The following is a 16,944-nucleotide window of genomic DNA, read 5'->3' as shown; positions in this document are numbered from 1 at the left end:
CACATAACACACACACACACACACACACACACACACACACACACACACACACAGTGTAGAGAAGGACATCCAAGATAGTAAACACAGCACACCAAGGTCAAATTCCTGGGGAAAACTTTTAGGAGATAGTACCTTTTAAGGAAAATAATTGCGAGAAAAGATATCAGAAAAAGGTAGAGATGCAGGACACAAACATTCTGTAGGTAGACGACAACAGAGAGAGATACTGTAGGAAGAGAGGGACAGAAGTAAAAGAAGGGTACAGAAGGGCTACAATGACAGAACAAATGCTCTATTCACTCAAGGGGGAACGGAAGGAGAGAACAGAGGAGTGCTGCTCACCTCTCACTCCTGTTCACACAGGAACACACACACACACACACACCTCTCTTTCCGTCCCTCTCTCACACACACACTCTTGTTCTGTCTCTCTCTCACCTTTCCATCTGTGAGACGTGCTTGTAGGTCTGACAAGAACATTGACAGCTGACGGTGAAAACAAAGCCGGCATACACACCGAGTGGACAAACACAGACCCACACAGTCGATAGTGAAAAGCCGCTGTGACCTTTGCACATTCTTTCGACCGGCGTGTTTGTGTAAGCTCCAATCGTTTCCTCTCTGTGTGTCAAGTGTCTACCAAGCGTGTAGCTGCAACTCCACGTTGTTGTGGACAGCCACGCTTTCAATAAGTCTCTCTCTCAGAGAAAGGGGCGAGAGAAGCTGGAAGGAGAACAAGAGAAAGGGGGAGTGGTTTCACCATGCACACGGTTAACCCTCTGTGACAAAAGACAGGAGTTGGTTGGAGCTCAGGAATGCAAGACTCTGGATGATTAACAGTGTGTGTGTGTGTGTGTGTGTGTGTGTGTGTGTGTGTGTGTGTGTGAATTCCTTCAATTCACATTTTATTCTGCTTCCTGTAGGGTGTGGATAATTCAAATTAGAATGTATTGTTTGAATTAAATTACATTCAGACATTCCAAATTTCATTGGTTAAAACCTCATTTCAGCCCGTGTTTATTCCACAAGTTACCACCAGCTAAAGCTATGAAGTTGAAATGCCTATTTACTCTGTTCCATCTCACTGAGCAATCCACTATCTCATCAGCCCAGCCACGCAATTTATAAACTTGATCTCCGCTCTAAAAAGCATCTAGACATTATCTCCCATTTCTTTTAGACTAGCGTTTGGTTTTCAACAGCAGAGATTTGTTTAAACCTCGCGGTCTGTCTCTGACATTTGCAACATTGTTTCAATATTCAAATTCGATCTCCAGCTGTTCCATAGCAATGAACATTTTGGGATGAGACAGACAGACAGGTAGACAGATGGCATCATTTTTATGGATATATACTAAGTATCCTGCATTATTAGCTCGACTTCATCTCGGGCCGAACAACACCTGTGCCAATATATCCTCCAAACACCGGCTTCTCTGGCATTATCACTTAAGTAGGGAACGTGTGTGCGCTTCCGTACGTATGTGCATGTGTGTGTGTGTGTGTGTGTGTGTGAGTTCATGCGACAGGGGAGTACAGCTCTCTAATTAAAGTAGACACAAATGCTGTTTTTGCTAAACAGAGAGCTAGTTGGAGCCTGCGTCTGGCCTGCTATCTAAATTAAGCTGTGATGATCGATCCCTTATCAGAGGCAGTAATAACTGGAGAAAGTCTGAAGGGAGATTGAACTGAGCTGAGGAGCAGAGAGTACAGTCTCAGCACTGTGTGTGTGTGTGTGTGTGGGTGTGTGTGTGTGTGTGTGTGTGTGTGTACGTCTATGTGTGTGTGAGAAAAAAAAAGAAGTTACATCCTGAAATTCAATCTCAGTCCCTAGAGCACCAGTTTCCCATTGAGCCTACAAGCTAAACCAAGACAGTACGATTCCAGTAGAAACAACACAAACAACTGGTAGCAGCGCTCGCCGTTCTATACCAATAACAAAAAGAAAACACGCTGATGAAACGGATAGTGATTCATACAGTACTTCTACAGCCACCAGTTTTAAGGTTTCACATTGCTAATGGACCTTTAGGTCAGTTGAACTGGTTTCACTGCTTTCTTCTAGTCCCCAGTGCTCTTTCTCCTCTGGTTGCTTTGGGTAGAAGTTACCCATAGGCACAGTTATAAATCAAGGGTCAGCTTACCTTCCGCCATTCCTGACCTTAACCATTAGAGGAGAGGCAGCAAGGAACTGACCTTAGATCAGTGTCCAGGGATGTTGGCTCAGGATCCGGTGGCTGTCAAACCAGATGACTAATGCAGGTTAACACCTCTGCTTATCTCCTAATTATGAGGTTAAAGGTCTGGCTGTGCCTTGGCCAGTAAACCTAAAGTCCCCCACCACAACACCCATACAGGGGTCCGACATGAACGGGGGGGAGTGGCCAGGGTTCAGGGTTGGGTTTCCCCACCAGCATAAAATGTGTGGGAAGGGGAAGAGAGAGAAGAGAGATGACATGGTTTAGGTTTCCCTGGCTCCCACGTATGTTCCACATAAATTGGTGGGTAGGAAATAGTGAGGAGGGGGGTGGGGCTGTATTTGCCCTCCCAAGAACATTCGGGAACGCCTCCATGCTTCCTATGAGAAACACAGTTTCTCAGTGCAACTTGTCTGCTCTACCTTCAAAAGGAGGCGTGGCCGGGAAGACTGCTACTGTGTTCAAAACGCAGGATAAACAAACTGCCAGACAGCTAATCTCTTCTCCATAGGAGTTGCAGACACTGGGCTGATCTGATCACTGCCTTTCTCCCCCGTGGAGACAACTAATGGGTTGGCTCTCAGCACCACCGAGCAAGACAGATAACTGCTACAAAACACACACGCATATAGACAGACACTCAATCGCAGATGTGCACACACACACACACAACAATTTGCCCTGGCATTTTAGCCACACCTGCCCACATCACTGTGCACGCACCTGCCCCCCCCCCATGTTACTTACACATAACATAGGCAGCACACTAGTACAGCGTTTTTCAAAATGTACTGTACCAGTGACCGGTGGAACATAGTCCTCCTCCTCTTTTAACCAGCTCATGTTTAAGACAAATACAACACTTAGAAACCACAACTCACCACGACAACTGTGCCTCTGTTGCCTCCCTTCTGTGCAGTCCGTCTCTGTATCTTCTCTGCTGTCACTGTCAGTCTGTCACGACTTCACATAGAGCCAACATATTAAGGAACTGGCAGTACATCCGTCTCTCTCTGGTTACTTCCTACCTCCACCGCACTCACCTCTGACCTTTCCCACAGCACTGGTACCAGAAGACCAGGGGATCATGCTTGGCCCAGCAACATCCTAGTCGGGAATGAATAGACTCATATACCAGATAAAGAAGAATAATGACAGAATAAATGCTTAACAGATGACCATTGGCTCATAATACCTTATAAAAGCCTAACTACAATCCTAAGGGTTAATTACTATTACACTATAATTTAGAGCCAAAACATACAACTGGCAGTACATCTGTCCATGTCTCTGCTTTTTATTCGTGCCTCCACTGCACTTGACTGCTGCAGCAGCAGCTGAGCTGTCTGTGCTTCTAGGTCTAGCATGCTCTTTCCATGGCATAGACTGACCAGGTGAATCAAGGTGAATGCTATGATCCCTTATTGATGTCACTTGTTAAATCTACTTCAAATCAGTAAAGATGAAGGGGAAAGAGAGAGGATTTTTAAGCCTGGAGACAATTGAGATGGATTGTGTGCCATTCAGAGGGTGAATATATCGTAGTAACCTCAAAGCTCATCACTAAGCTAAGAACCCTGGGACTAAACACCTCCCTCTGCAACTGGATCCTGGATATCATGATGGGCCGCCCCCAGGTGGAAAGGATAGGTAACAACACATTACCACGCTCATCCTCAATACAGGGGCCACTTCAGGGGTGCGTCCTCAGTCCCCTCCTGTACTCCCTGTTCACCCATGACTACATGGCCAGGCACGACACCAACACCATTATTAAGCTTGCCGACGACACAACAGTGATAGGCCTGATCAGGACAACGATGAGACAGCCTATAGGGAGGAGGTCAGAGACCTGGCCATGTGGTGCAGGATAACAACCTCTCCCTCAACGCGATCAAGACAAAGGAGATGATTGTGGCCTGCAGCAAAAGGAGGACTGAGCACGCCCCCCATTCTCATCGACGGGGCTATAGTGGAACAGGTTGAGAGCTTCAAGTTCCTTGGTGTCCACATCACCAACAATCTAACATGGTCCAAACACACCAAGACACTTGTGAAGAGGGCACGACAAAGCCTATTCCCCCTCAGGGGACTGACAAGATTTGTCATGGGTCCTCAAATCATCAAAAAGTTCTACAGCTGCACCATCGAGAGCATCTTGCCTGGTTGCATCACTGCCTGGTTTGGCAACTGCTCGGCCTCTGACTGCAAGGCATGACAGAGGGTAGTGCGTACGACCCAGTACATCGCTGGGACCAAGCTTCCTGCCATCTAGGACCTCTATACCAGGCAGTGTCAAAGGACGGCCCTAAAAATTCCCAAAGACTCCAGCCACCCTAGTCATAGACTGTTCTCTCTGCTACCGTACAGCAAGCAAGCAAAATCTGTCTTCTAACAAAATCATCTGTAGCGTCCGAACGGTTTAGCCTACAAACTATTATGGGACTCTTACGAACACGATGCGTCTTGGCACTCGTCTGATGTCGGCACAGCTGATCTGCCAACTTCTGTCTGTAACGTCCAAACAGCTTGGGCTACACACTAATTTGACTCCTCTGTGAAAAGGTGAGACTCTCTAGGATGATCACAGGCCTCACAAGACTCATCTGAAGGTCCCCCAGGATCCGTTGAAAATAAAAACAATTGAGGTACAGTATATATGGAGACGGTTTAGTGCCAAAAAATAAGGGGATAAACAAATGTTTCCTGATCTCTCTTATTTATTTCAGACATAAGACAGACCCCTCAGCCCCAAAAAACATGACAAGGAAGTTTGTTCTATCTGTTGGTCCATGTAGTGAATCTGTTATTCAATCCGATAGTATGGGCTAATAGTAGTAAGGCCCCCAACAATCTTTCATCAAATTATTTAAGCATTTTTGGGCTTAGACAGGGCGTAGACTCTTAATGGTTAATCACCGAGAAACCGGTGTATAAAGGATACATTGGCACCTGTGTTGTCTCAGGCCGGCAAAACCGTGCCAATATATCCCCCAAACACCGGCTTCAAGGGCATTATCACTTTCATACAACGGGTTACCAACATATTCAAATAATGATTGACATATTTTCATTAAATACATTATTTTGATTAATTTATTCATTCTATTTCATCCTTCCACATGTCCCGACACAAATCTAGGGTTGCTACCCAAGCTGGCTGTTCTATCGGTTCGGTTGCCAGAGCGACCCAGTCGTTCATTCTAAATGTGCCATTGCCAAATTGGCTGGCAAAGTTCTTATCCCTGTCAATCAGTGCAGACAGAATAACAACAGTAGCTGAATTTGTTGAATCGATTTTCTAGTAGCATTTATTTGGATACATCCATAACAATGACCAAATGAGGCGCGATTTCGCCTGGCATAGAGAATGTGCTCTCTCGTCAGGACACTGCTGTTCAGAGGAGCTAGCCAACAACACAGCTAACACAACATCTTCAAACGTAAGCTGGAAAGACGACATACTAGCTGCACATACTAGCTGTATTTATTTTGTACATATCCATAATCTTGCTGCCAGCTGATTCATGATTTCGACTGGCTGAGAAACGCTGCCTGCCTCTCTCTCTCTCGTCCCGACTCCCAACCCCTGCACGTTCATTACTATGCGACAGTTGGAGATCGAATTCAAATTTTAATATTGAACCAATGTTGCAAATGTCGGAGAGAGACAGCAAGGTTTACACAAATCTCCACTGTTGAAAACTAAATGCTAGTCTAAAAGAGATATTTTAAAGTCAAATATTTATCCAGTGATAATTTGTGGAATAGGTTGAGTGCGCTGGAGTGCGCTTTTAACAAATCAGCAATCAGGATTAGACCCAAACGTTGTATAATTAAGCAATAATGCATGGGGGGGGGGTTGGTATATGGCCGATATGTGGTATATGGCCAATATACCACGGCTAAGGACTGTTCTTAAGCACAACGCATAGTGGAGGTTGCCAAGAGATTGCAGAGCTGTCATCATGGCAAAGGGTGGCTACTTTTAAATATATTTTGATTTGTGTGACACTTTTTTGCTTACTATATGATTCCATATGTGTTATTTCATAGTTTTCAAGTCTTCACTATTATTCTACAATGTAGAAAATAGTCAAAAATAAAGGTAAACTCTTGAATGAGTAGGTGTGTCCAAACTTTTGACTGGTACTGTATATATTACACACTAGCGTTCAAAAGTTTGGGGTCACTTAGAAATGTCCTTGTTTTTGAAAGAAAATCAAACAATTTTGTCCATTAAAATAACATCAAATGAATCAGAAAATAGAGTGTAGACATTCTTAATCTTCTAAATGGCTATTGTAGCTGGAAACTGCAGTTTTTTATGTATCTCCATAGGTGTACAGAGGCCCGTTTTCAGCAACCATCACTCCTGAGTTCCAATGGCACGTTGTGTTAGCTAATCCAAGTTTATCATTTTATAAGGCTGATTGATAATCAGAAAACCCTTTTGCAATTATGTTAGCACAGTTGAAAACTGTTGTTCTGACTAAAGAAGCAATAAAACTTGCCTTCTTTAGATTAGTTGAGTATTCGGAGTGTCACAAGCTCAAACTGGCCAGAAACAAAGGCCTTTCTTCTGAAACTCATCAGTCTATTCTTGTTCTGAGAAATGAAGGCTATTCCATGCGAGAAATTACCAAGAAACTGAAGATCTCGTACAACGCAGTGTACTATTCCCTTTACAGAACAGCGCAAATTGGCTCTAACCAGAATAGAAAGAGGAGTGGGAGGACCCGGTACACAGCTGAGCAAGAAGACAAGTACATTAGAATGTCTAGTTTGAGAAACAGTCGCCTCACAAGTCCTCAACTGGTAGCTTCATTAAACAGTACCCGCAAAACACCAGTCTCAACGTTAACAGTGAAGAGGCGTCTCAGTGATGCTGGCCTTTTCCAACTACAATAGTCATTTACTACATTAACAATGTCTACGCTGTATTTCTGATCAATTTGATTTTAAATGGACAAAAAAAATTGCTTTTCTTTCAAAAACAAGGACATTTCTATGTGACCCCAAACTTTTGAACGGCAGTGTACATATACACTACCAGTCAAAAGTTTAAGAACACCTACTCATTCAAGGGTTTTTCTTTATTTTTACTGTTTTAAATAATAGTGAAGACACCAAAACTATGAAAAAAGTGTTAAACAAATCAAAATGTATTTCATACTTGAGATTCTTCAAATAGCCAGCCTTTGCCTTGATGACAGCTTTGCAAACTCTTTGCATTCTCGTAACCAGCTTCACGAGGTGGTCACCTGTGACTCAGTGCCTTCAAAAAATAACAACATCATTAACTTAACTTGGTAGTTAATCATCCAAAGCTGGCCGGCACTCAAAGAAAATAAATGAATCGCTAGAAACAGAGATCATGAACATAAAGAACATGTAATATCAGAGAACATCTCCATGTATGAGAGAGTAAACTGTGTGGGTTTCTCATCTGAGAGAGAAAAATAGAGGAATAGAGAGGGAGAGAGCGAGAGCGAAAGAGAGACGGAAGTGTGACAGTAGGTCTTATGGGAAAAGGGAGAAGAAAGAGGGACTGTTTATGGGGGGGGGAGGGAAAGGAGATGAGAGGCGTGGGGTGCAGTGGAGAGAAGGATGATAAAGGATGGGGTATAGCTTATTTCCCCAGTGGAGTAGAAGCTCCATTTCTTACCTTCCAAAGCAGAAGATGAGAGGCATTTATCTCTCTGAAAGAGTAGTGGGTGAGAGGTGGAAGAGAGGAGGAGTGGATAAGATGGACAAGATGAAGGGGGTAAGGGCCATTAGAAGGGGAGAAGAGGAGAGAGGGAGGCGAATGGGTGGAGGTAGGTTTAGAGATGGTGAGAGGGGAGGGAGAAGTGTAACAGATGGAAAGAGGGGAAGAGAGAGAATGAGGACAGCAGAAGTGTAGAGAGGGGTGGTGAGGAAGGGATGAGGATGCTTACTTCAGGGATAGGAGGGACTTCCATTATGAGCCTGTACGAATCTCCTCTCTGTTAATCTCTTCCCTATTTTTTCCTCTTTCAATATGAAGAGTTTATTTCCAAAACCAATTTTTCACATTTGTGTTTTTTCATCAGAAATGATTGCTTATGGGTTATGTTCATGTGTGTGTAAAATATGACTGTTCTCAAATGTTTGATTCATAGATTTTTAGATGTGTATCGAAATCATTTATCTTCTTTTACGGTATATATCCATTGTTAAGTTGGAATGGGATGTTCATATCCTGTATGTTTGACTGTGACATGTGGTTGTCTCACCTAGCTATCTTAAGATGAATGCAACTGTAAGTTACTCTGGCTAAAAACATCTGCTAAATGTATCAAGATCTCAAGGTAAGACCCAGACACATCAAATTGACAATGGTTTAATATTCCAACAGGGGGCGGCAGGCAATAGACAGGTCAAGGCAGGCAGGGGTCAGTAAACCAGAGGAGGGGCAACGGTACCGGACGGCAGGCAGGCTCGTGGTTAGGGCAGGTAGTGGTCAATAATCCAGAGGTGGGGCAAAGGTACAGGTCGGCAGGCAGGCTCAGTGTCAGGGGCAGGCGGGCTCAGTGTCAGGGGCAGGCGGGCTCAGTGTCAGGGGCAGGCGGGCTCAGTGTCAGGGGCAGGCGGGCTCAGTGTCAGGGGCAGGCGGGCTCAGTGTCAGGGGCAGGTGGGCTCAGTGTCAGGGGCAGGCGGGCTCAGTGTCAGGGGCAGGCGGGCTCAGTGTCAGGGGCAGGCGGGCTCAGAGTCAGAACAGGCAAGGGTCAAAACCAGGAGGGTGAGGAAAAAGGAGAGACTGGGAAAGGCAGGAGCCGAGAACAACGCCGCTGGTTGACTTGACAAACAAGATGAAGTGGCAACGGACAAACAGCGAACAAAGGTATAAATACACAGGGGATAATGGGGACGATGGGAGACACCTGGAGGGGGGTGGAGACAATCACAAGGACAGGTGAAACAGATCAGGGTGTGACAAAATCACTACAATGTCAAATGTAAATGTTATACATACAGACCTCAAATTAGTGTAACTATTTTTTCAAAAAATAAATGCACCTTGATGTCACAATTGTATCATTTGTACAGTTCTTTATTAAAAATATCGTTATTTGTTACATTTCACTCTGTAAAACTTAGCAGTACTACTTATTTCTTGAGAGTGAGGTGGATATATAGCATGTTTTTTAAAACATGATTATTTGTCTCTCTGAAATGAAACCATAAAATCTGATAGATTTTAAACAAATAAATGTCTGTCATTGAACAACCCAATTCCATGATTACATAGTGAAAAAAAAACAAAACACACTGATCTCTTTCCTAAGTTCTTTAAACAATAAAGGTTAGTGGCCTCCTGAGTGGTGCAGTGGTCTAAGGCACTGCATTACAGTGCCATTAGAGATCCTGGTTCGAGTCCAGGCTCTGCCGTGACCGAGAGAGCCATGGGGTGGCGCGCAATTGGCCCAGCGTCATCCAGATTAAGGGAGGGTTTGGTCGGCCGGGATTTCCTTGTCCCATCACGCTCTAGCGACTCCTGTGGCGGGCCGGGCACATGCATGCTGACACGATCGCCAGGTGTACGGTGTTTCCTCTGACACATGGTGTGACTGGGTTATGTGAGCATTGTGTCAAGTGTGGCTTTGCTGGGTAGTGTTTCGTAGGATGCACAGCTCTCAACCTTTGCCTCTCCCGAGACGACACCCCTGCCCCCCACCATCCCTAAAACATATACACCAACTGGGAAACTGTCGAGCGTGAAAAACCCAGCAGCGTTGCAGTTCTTGACACTCTCAAACTGGTGCCCCTGGCACCTTCTACCATTCACCTGGTCAGTCTATATTGTGGAAAGAGCAGGTGTTCCTAATGTCTTCTGCACTCGGTGTATATGTTTTAGGGATGGTGGGGGGCAGGGGTGTTATAGGGATGGAGATGGGAGGCAGTGGGGTGGAAGTTATAAATTGTCCTGTGTGAGAGTCCACCAGTAGTTATTGACAGGGATAAATGCTAACTGTTTGTTTAGATTGAGTGAGGCCTATACACAACCCCCACTGCATGGCACTGACCATAAGCACACAGCACAGCAGGCTCTGATATATTGTGAGATACGCTACCCTCCCCTGTGTGCAAAGTGTTTAGTCAGAACACCACCTGACCCTCTAAGCCCTGTGGGAGAGCCAATCAGGCAGTGGTAAAGACAATAAGCGCCTTCCACTTTCACTGGTCAGGGGTCTGAGGTCAAGAGGTAGGGGTCAGGGCGAGAGAGGTATTGTGCCTAACCGGTCAGCTCTGCAATGATGTGTCTGGCTCCTGTGAGGAGAGGACCAGTGGGATGCTGTGTGTGTGTGTGTGTGTGTGTGTGTGTGTGTGTGTGTGTTTAGTAGAGTTAAGGGCCTATGAGAGCCTGTGAACCACATCAAATCCCCACCACCCACATATCAGTGTGAACTTTTACACCTAGAGTTCAATTTCATTATGATCCAATGCCCTGTCAGAGACCTTATATGAGTCTCACAGGATTTAGCCTGTCACACAGCACGGCCGGGAGAGAGTGTGTTGAACAAAGGATGAACACATGCACCCACCCACATATGCATGCTCACTAGGGTTGTCCCCGACTAAAATATATCTTAGTCGACCAAGAGTCGTCTGTTCCTTCGACCAATTAATGAGTCAACATTTTAAAACGCGATTTTTCCATATATTGACACATCCTATGTGTTTTAATCGAATCAACCATATTCACTGAGCTGATCTGATGCTTTAAGCACACTCTTTGATTAAATAATTAAGACAGACAAATTGCTTGGGGGAGTCCGGACAGCAATTGATTTGATTGTGCCGGGCCAGGCTCAGACTTGCTGCACTGTGTTATTAAAAAATAAAGACAGCGAGTAACTGTGTCTCCCTCTCCTCCCTGCTGCAACGACCACCACAGAACATCAGTCTTTATTGCGCTGTCCGTGTTGCTGGAGCTGCAACATAAGCACAGCCATTTCTGACTGAAAAGTTCTGTCACCGAAAGCCCTCATTTATTTAGGAAAAATATTCCCTATTCCCTCAACACTTGCTCCCTTTACTTGCCACATGTATGCATTGCACTGCATGTGACCAAAGACCTATTCACACGGGACTAGTATTACTAGAGAATGTTGACCATGTACAGTAATTATTACTCCAGAATGTCCATTATTCCTGAGGACGATTCGGACGAGATTAGTTTATTCTAAACTGCCCCCTGAAATGAATATTATTATTATTTGTTAATAAATTGTGACGGAAGCCTGGAGGTTTTTATTCTAGGCACGAAGATACAGTATTTCAACATGTTCAGGTGATAGGGCCACACTGATGACTCGAACTTGGTACCCAAGTTTCTAAGTCATAGAAAAACATTTTTGGTATAGTGTCGCCATAATATTTCATTGAGGGAGTGTGATCATAATCATTAGGATATTTTAGTGATCCGCAGTACGTCCTAAATTACCCCCAGCCTTCAGATGTGAATTAAACACTGTTTAAAGGCTATGGTCGAGAACGTTAAATGATCATTTCCAAACGTAATGCGATCTATTAACAGCAAGGGTTACATTAAACAGCCTAAATACATATTTTTACTGATGCATTTGGCAATGTTCAATTCATAGGCACAAAACATATTAACAAAAGCATTCACTGTGAAAGTTGATAGGCCACATGTAGGTCATTCATATATACTGTAGCTTATGCGCAGCAAACCGCAATCAACACCTGTCAAACTCAGACATTTCTCTCAAAACACAGGGACGTCGATTCGCACGGGACTAGTAGTTAGCCAAAAAAACAGTAGGTTATTCTGGCTGGAATTGTTACTCTCCTGCCATGTAAAAATTACAGCCATGGCAGATTCAGACGGGACAAAAATTTGGTTTTGTGCTCGTGCATATAATTACATTACCCGACCTCCCCCAGTAAAACTAATCCAGTCCAAATAAGGCACAATAGGGGCTGACATATAGCATATCATAATCACATCAATACATTGGTTATATCAAACTCTGAACACCGTAACACATGACAGCAAAATGGATGCAGAGGACGTGACAAATAAAATTGAAACTAAAGTAAAATAAAATAAAATGGGCACCAGTACCGAGTCAATGTGTGGGGGTAGGTAGGGGTAAAGTGACTATGCATACATAATAAACAGCGAGTAGCAGCAGTGTAAAAACCAAGGGGTGGGGCAATGTAAATAGTCCGAGTTGCCATTTGATTAACTGTTCAGCAGTCTTATGGCTTGGGGGTAGAAGCTGTTAAGGAGGCCCTAAAGCTTACGCACTAATGATGCCAGATAGCCCAAAATAATGAAAGAAAAGCCTCAATATAGCCTATAAATATAAATTGCACATGAATGATACATTTATTGTTCTCTCTTTATTCAACCCGCCCTTCATCCACACAATATTTCATGACCCTAAATGCCCCTGGATATAACTGCGGGGACTTCATCACTCACTCACTCACTCACTCACTCACACACACACACACACACACAAAGTTACCCACACATCACCACATCTGACTGTGAATATAGATTGTGTTTTAAATGTTTAATGACACACAAACATAAAGCCACACCAAAGTTACCCACACATGTTGACTGTGAATATAGATTGTGTTTTAAATGTTTAATGAGGACAAATATAAAGCCAAACCATGTTAAGTGTGCTTGGATCAAAGCAATGGAGGCCAGGCAGGCAGCAGGCTGACAGATAGGGGACCTGGAGGTGAAAGAAGCGCACACCTGTTTAGACGAGGTGCTGGCTAGCGGAGTAGAACACCTGTTTAGACGAGGTGCTGGCTAGCGGAGTAGAACACCTGTTTCGACGAGGTGCTGGCTAGCAGAGTAGAACACCCGTTTAGACGAGGTGCTGGCCAGCGGAGTAGAACACCCGTTTAGACGAGGTGCTGGCTAGCGGAGTAGAACACCCGTTTAGACGAGGTGCTGGCTAGCGGAGTAGAACACCCGTTTAGACGAGGTGCTGGCTAGCGGAGTAGAACACCCGTTTAGATGAGGTGCTGGTTAGCGGAGTAGAACACTAGAAAAAGAAAAGGAGCTCAGATGCAATCATTTAATAACCTAATATCTAACATTTGAGACAGACAAGCTGTCTTCATCACGGTATAATGACAAACCCTGCCGGTTACTAGTTTATATAGTGTCAGAGGACACACACGGGTGTCTGCAAGACAGAATTGGCTGTAGGGAAAACTGTTTTTCAAGGGAAGCCCTCAACAAACTGTTACGATCAATAGGTTTCCTGTAAAGATCAGTTTATGAAACGTTATCCTCACACAAAATCAGGAGACCAAGGAAACTGATTGGACTGCATAGCAAATCTCAGGCGACAGACAGGGGATAACACAGATTTCAGCAGAAAGAACCCGTCTAGCGCTGCTGCACAGAAGCTGATTGAACCACAGCATACGAAGACTCGCAGGCTACAGTTTGAAACGCACATTCACACACACACACACACAGGCATGCAGGCACACGCCCTTCCAGAATTCCCATTGGTTACTCACCAGGTTCGCTCTCTGAAATTCCGTTTAATGGGAAAAGCAACTCCTCAATACCAAGAGACCTCACGGGTCAGCCTGGAAATACAAGAGGGAGCTCCTCCCTCTCTCAACCTGGAAAGAAACAGGGAAACAGTGAGCATTACAGCTAAAGATAAATAACATAAAATCATGCTCTGGGATTTGGATGACAAGTAGCACAGAAGTCGATCAAAAGTACCAACAACAACAGGAGTTTGTTTAATCAATCAATCATAGTATTTGTTATATTGTATATATATATATTTTTTTTTTTTACAGCGCTTTCAAGTGTGTGCAAGTGTGCCAGAGAACGCCTATCTTTTCGCAAAAGCTTCCCTTTCTGTAGCCTCTCAATCACATGGGCTCCCGAATGGTGCAGCGGTCTAAGGCACTGCATCTCAGTGCTAGAGGTGTCACTACAGACCCTGGTTCCATTCCAGGCTGTATCACAAGCGGCCATGATTGGGAGTCCCATAGGGCGGCGCACAGCGTCGTCTGGCCCAGCGTCGTCCGGGTTAGGGATTGCCCGGGGTAGGCCATCATGGTAAATAAGATTTATTTCTTAATTGACGTGCCTAGTTAAATAAAAGGTTAAATAAAAAATAAATATGTTGCCCAGACATACAGTGAATGAGTGTTCATTACAGAGTTTGAGAGTGTCTAAGTCATATGGAACTACATTATAAGAGACTGAGAGGGAGGCTGAAAAGATTGGGGGTATTTTAAGATGGAAGCGAGAGCAAAGAGAGTAAGTAACAGAATAAATGTATTATGTCCTTCGCCCATCCTTCTCTCCTCCTTGCTGTGTTTCCAGATGGCCATCTCCTTCTTAGAGAGAACAGAGGACGTGACCTCTGTCAAAAGCTCCAGAAATGGCTGCCTTTGGGCCCCGGGGCCTGCTGCACTCAGAGTAGACACATACTCACCTACACAACTGTCTCCATACTAGACACTGACAGCAGGGGCCTGAAGCATTAAAGGTACACCCAGAGCTACACGCACGCACACTCACGCACGCACGCAATCAAAAACACACACACACACACACACACACACACACACACAGACAGATCCACATGAGGTCTCTGTCTATTCTTCTCCTCCTGTTGACTGTTAATAGCTGGTGTGTTGCCATTGTTTGCCTGTTAACAGCAGCCCGGTGTGGTAACAGCCCACTGATGGTGACATGACTGGGACAGATTGGCCCATAATGGAAATGCTGCTGTAAAGCTCTATACGACCAGGGGGAATGGGAGGAAAACCTACTATAACCCAAACAGAGCCACACTGTCTGGGGGAGAGTAGGGGTGAAGTGAGATGAAAGAAGAGGAGGGGAGGGAGGGGTGAAGGGAGAGATGGGCATAGGTAGGGAGTGAAGACCAGTGTCTCTTGACATATTACACAGATAACACACTCAGGGAGATAGTAGAGACAGCACTGCCCTCTAATCAAGCAGTCCAATCATTCAAGTCTGATACTCTGACTCATCATCAATCAAGCAGGGTCTTGGCTGTACATACGGACACAAGTTTAGAGGCAAGAATCAGAGAAAAGAGAGAGAGAGAGAAAAAGAGAGAGAGAACAAGGGGAAGACAGGGGCAGAGAGATAAAGAAGAGTAAGAAGCGGGAAAGAGAGGAGAGAGAATGGGAGAGGGAGAGGGAGAGCAGTGGCTCCAACAAGGCGATTTAAAAAGATGACTTCTTACTGCTAGCAGCAAACACTGAAAAACTGACATTGCTGTTTCGAATGACATTACTTCCTTGTGCGCAAGAGAGCTTGGATGTAGTCACGATAAGTTAACAGGACAAAGATAAGGATACATTTTCTTTTAAGTTTCCAATATACAAATCCAGAATAAAGCCTCTCAAATTGAGATTTATAGTTTGGCCAAGTTTGAGAGCAGTGAGCGAGTTTGGTGTGTAGACCAATTGTGTGTGTTAAGAGTGTGTCTGTATCCCTCAAAAAAATCCCATGCATGACTAGCCAAAACACACACACACACCTTAAGAACAATCCCATTTAAAGCTAACGCGAAATTGTTGTCTCTTCAGGAACGACCACAGAGATAATGAAGCTAATGTAGAACAGTAATCTCTCTACTCCATTACACCCATGTTCCCCAAAGTAGCATAGTGCCATAGCTCCCAAAGCAGCACAACACTAAATTAGCTTAGCATACAGCGCAACAGTAGCAATTTCCCACAGCCACCTGTGGGAAATTAGCTTAGCACACACCACAGCACAACTCCCACTGTCAATGCAGTTAGTGACGCAACAACGACCACACCAGTGTGCTAGCAATCTAGGGTTGCTACATTGGGCTTCCCAGAATAGGGCTCCACCACATGGTGAGCAGTAAAGCTATTCTGGGAGATTGTTGAATACCTGGATGAAGTTGAGGATTTTCAGAATGAGCTCGGTCCAATTTAGCAACCCTATAGAACTACAGCTGCATTCAACACATTGTCACCGATCCACCCCACTCTCTGTGGATGCAGCTGGATGTGGTGTCAAGTGTGAATCAATGCTAGCCTCTGAACGCACCCCTAAGGGTACAGCAGCAGACAAAAGGCTAGGGGGACACACACAAGCGCAAGTACACACGCACAGACAGACACACGCATATACAAACACACACACTGGCGTGTGATGTCTATGGCGATAATAGGTAAGATTTTCACCAAACTAACAGTCAAGGTATCAGAGTGTGTTAAAAGGGGAGGGTCACACACACACACACACACACACACACACACACACACACACACACACACACACACACACACACACACACACACACACACACACACACACACACACACACACACACACACACACACACACACACACACACACACACACACACAACCTGACTGAATCCCAGCACCTTGTGCTTCCAGTGTGTGTTAATCCTATCCCAAAACCTTAGTCCTAACCCGCTGGAATGAATGCCTAAACATAACAGTTAAATGTTAACTGTTTGTCCATAACATTTCAAAGGGGAGTTCCTGTTGGTTACACAGCAATGTTAACCACATGTGCACACACGCAACCACTCTATGATGTAAACATGTATTCAAAGCACCTGGGTCTGACATTTACCAGAGTATTAGCTTGAAGTCACCCCCTCCCTCCACTGAGATGGAATTGCATTAGGCTAAAATGTCTTCAAAGACAGCAATC

The 16,944-nt window shown here is 44.6% G+C and overlaps 1 protein-coding gene across 2 annotated transcripts in view; it reads right to left on the bottom strand.

The window, feature by feature from the left end:
* Positions 1-13,874, bottom strand: part of LOC112232295 (LARGE xylosyl- and glucuronyltransferase 2) — a 71,850-nt gene extending 57,976 nt beyond the window's left edge. Inside the window, exon 1 of one of the 2 annotated variants that reach the window (XM_042330756.1) lies at positions 13,746-13,874. The gene's annotated coding sequence lies outside the window, so the exon portion shown is untranslated. Of the gene's footprint in view, positions 1-438; positions 688-13,745 lie in introns of those variants that run through there. The other variant, XM_042330755.1, reaches the window with a different exon arrangement.
* Between the last annotated feature and the right edge of the window lie 3,070 nt (positions 13,875-16,944).

This window comes from Oncorhynchus tshawytscha, linkage group LG12 (genome assembly GCF_018296145.1).
Source record: "Oncorhynchus tshawytscha isolate Ot180627B linkage group LG12, Otsh_v2.0, whole genome shotgun sequence".
Taxonomy (NCBI): domain Eukaryota; kingdom Metazoa; phylum Chordata; class Actinopteri; order Salmoniformes; family Salmonidae; genus Oncorhynchus; species Oncorhynchus tshawytscha.
The sequence above is the reverse complement of the archived record's forward strand: the minus strand, read 5'-3'. Positions and strand labels throughout refer to the sequence as shown.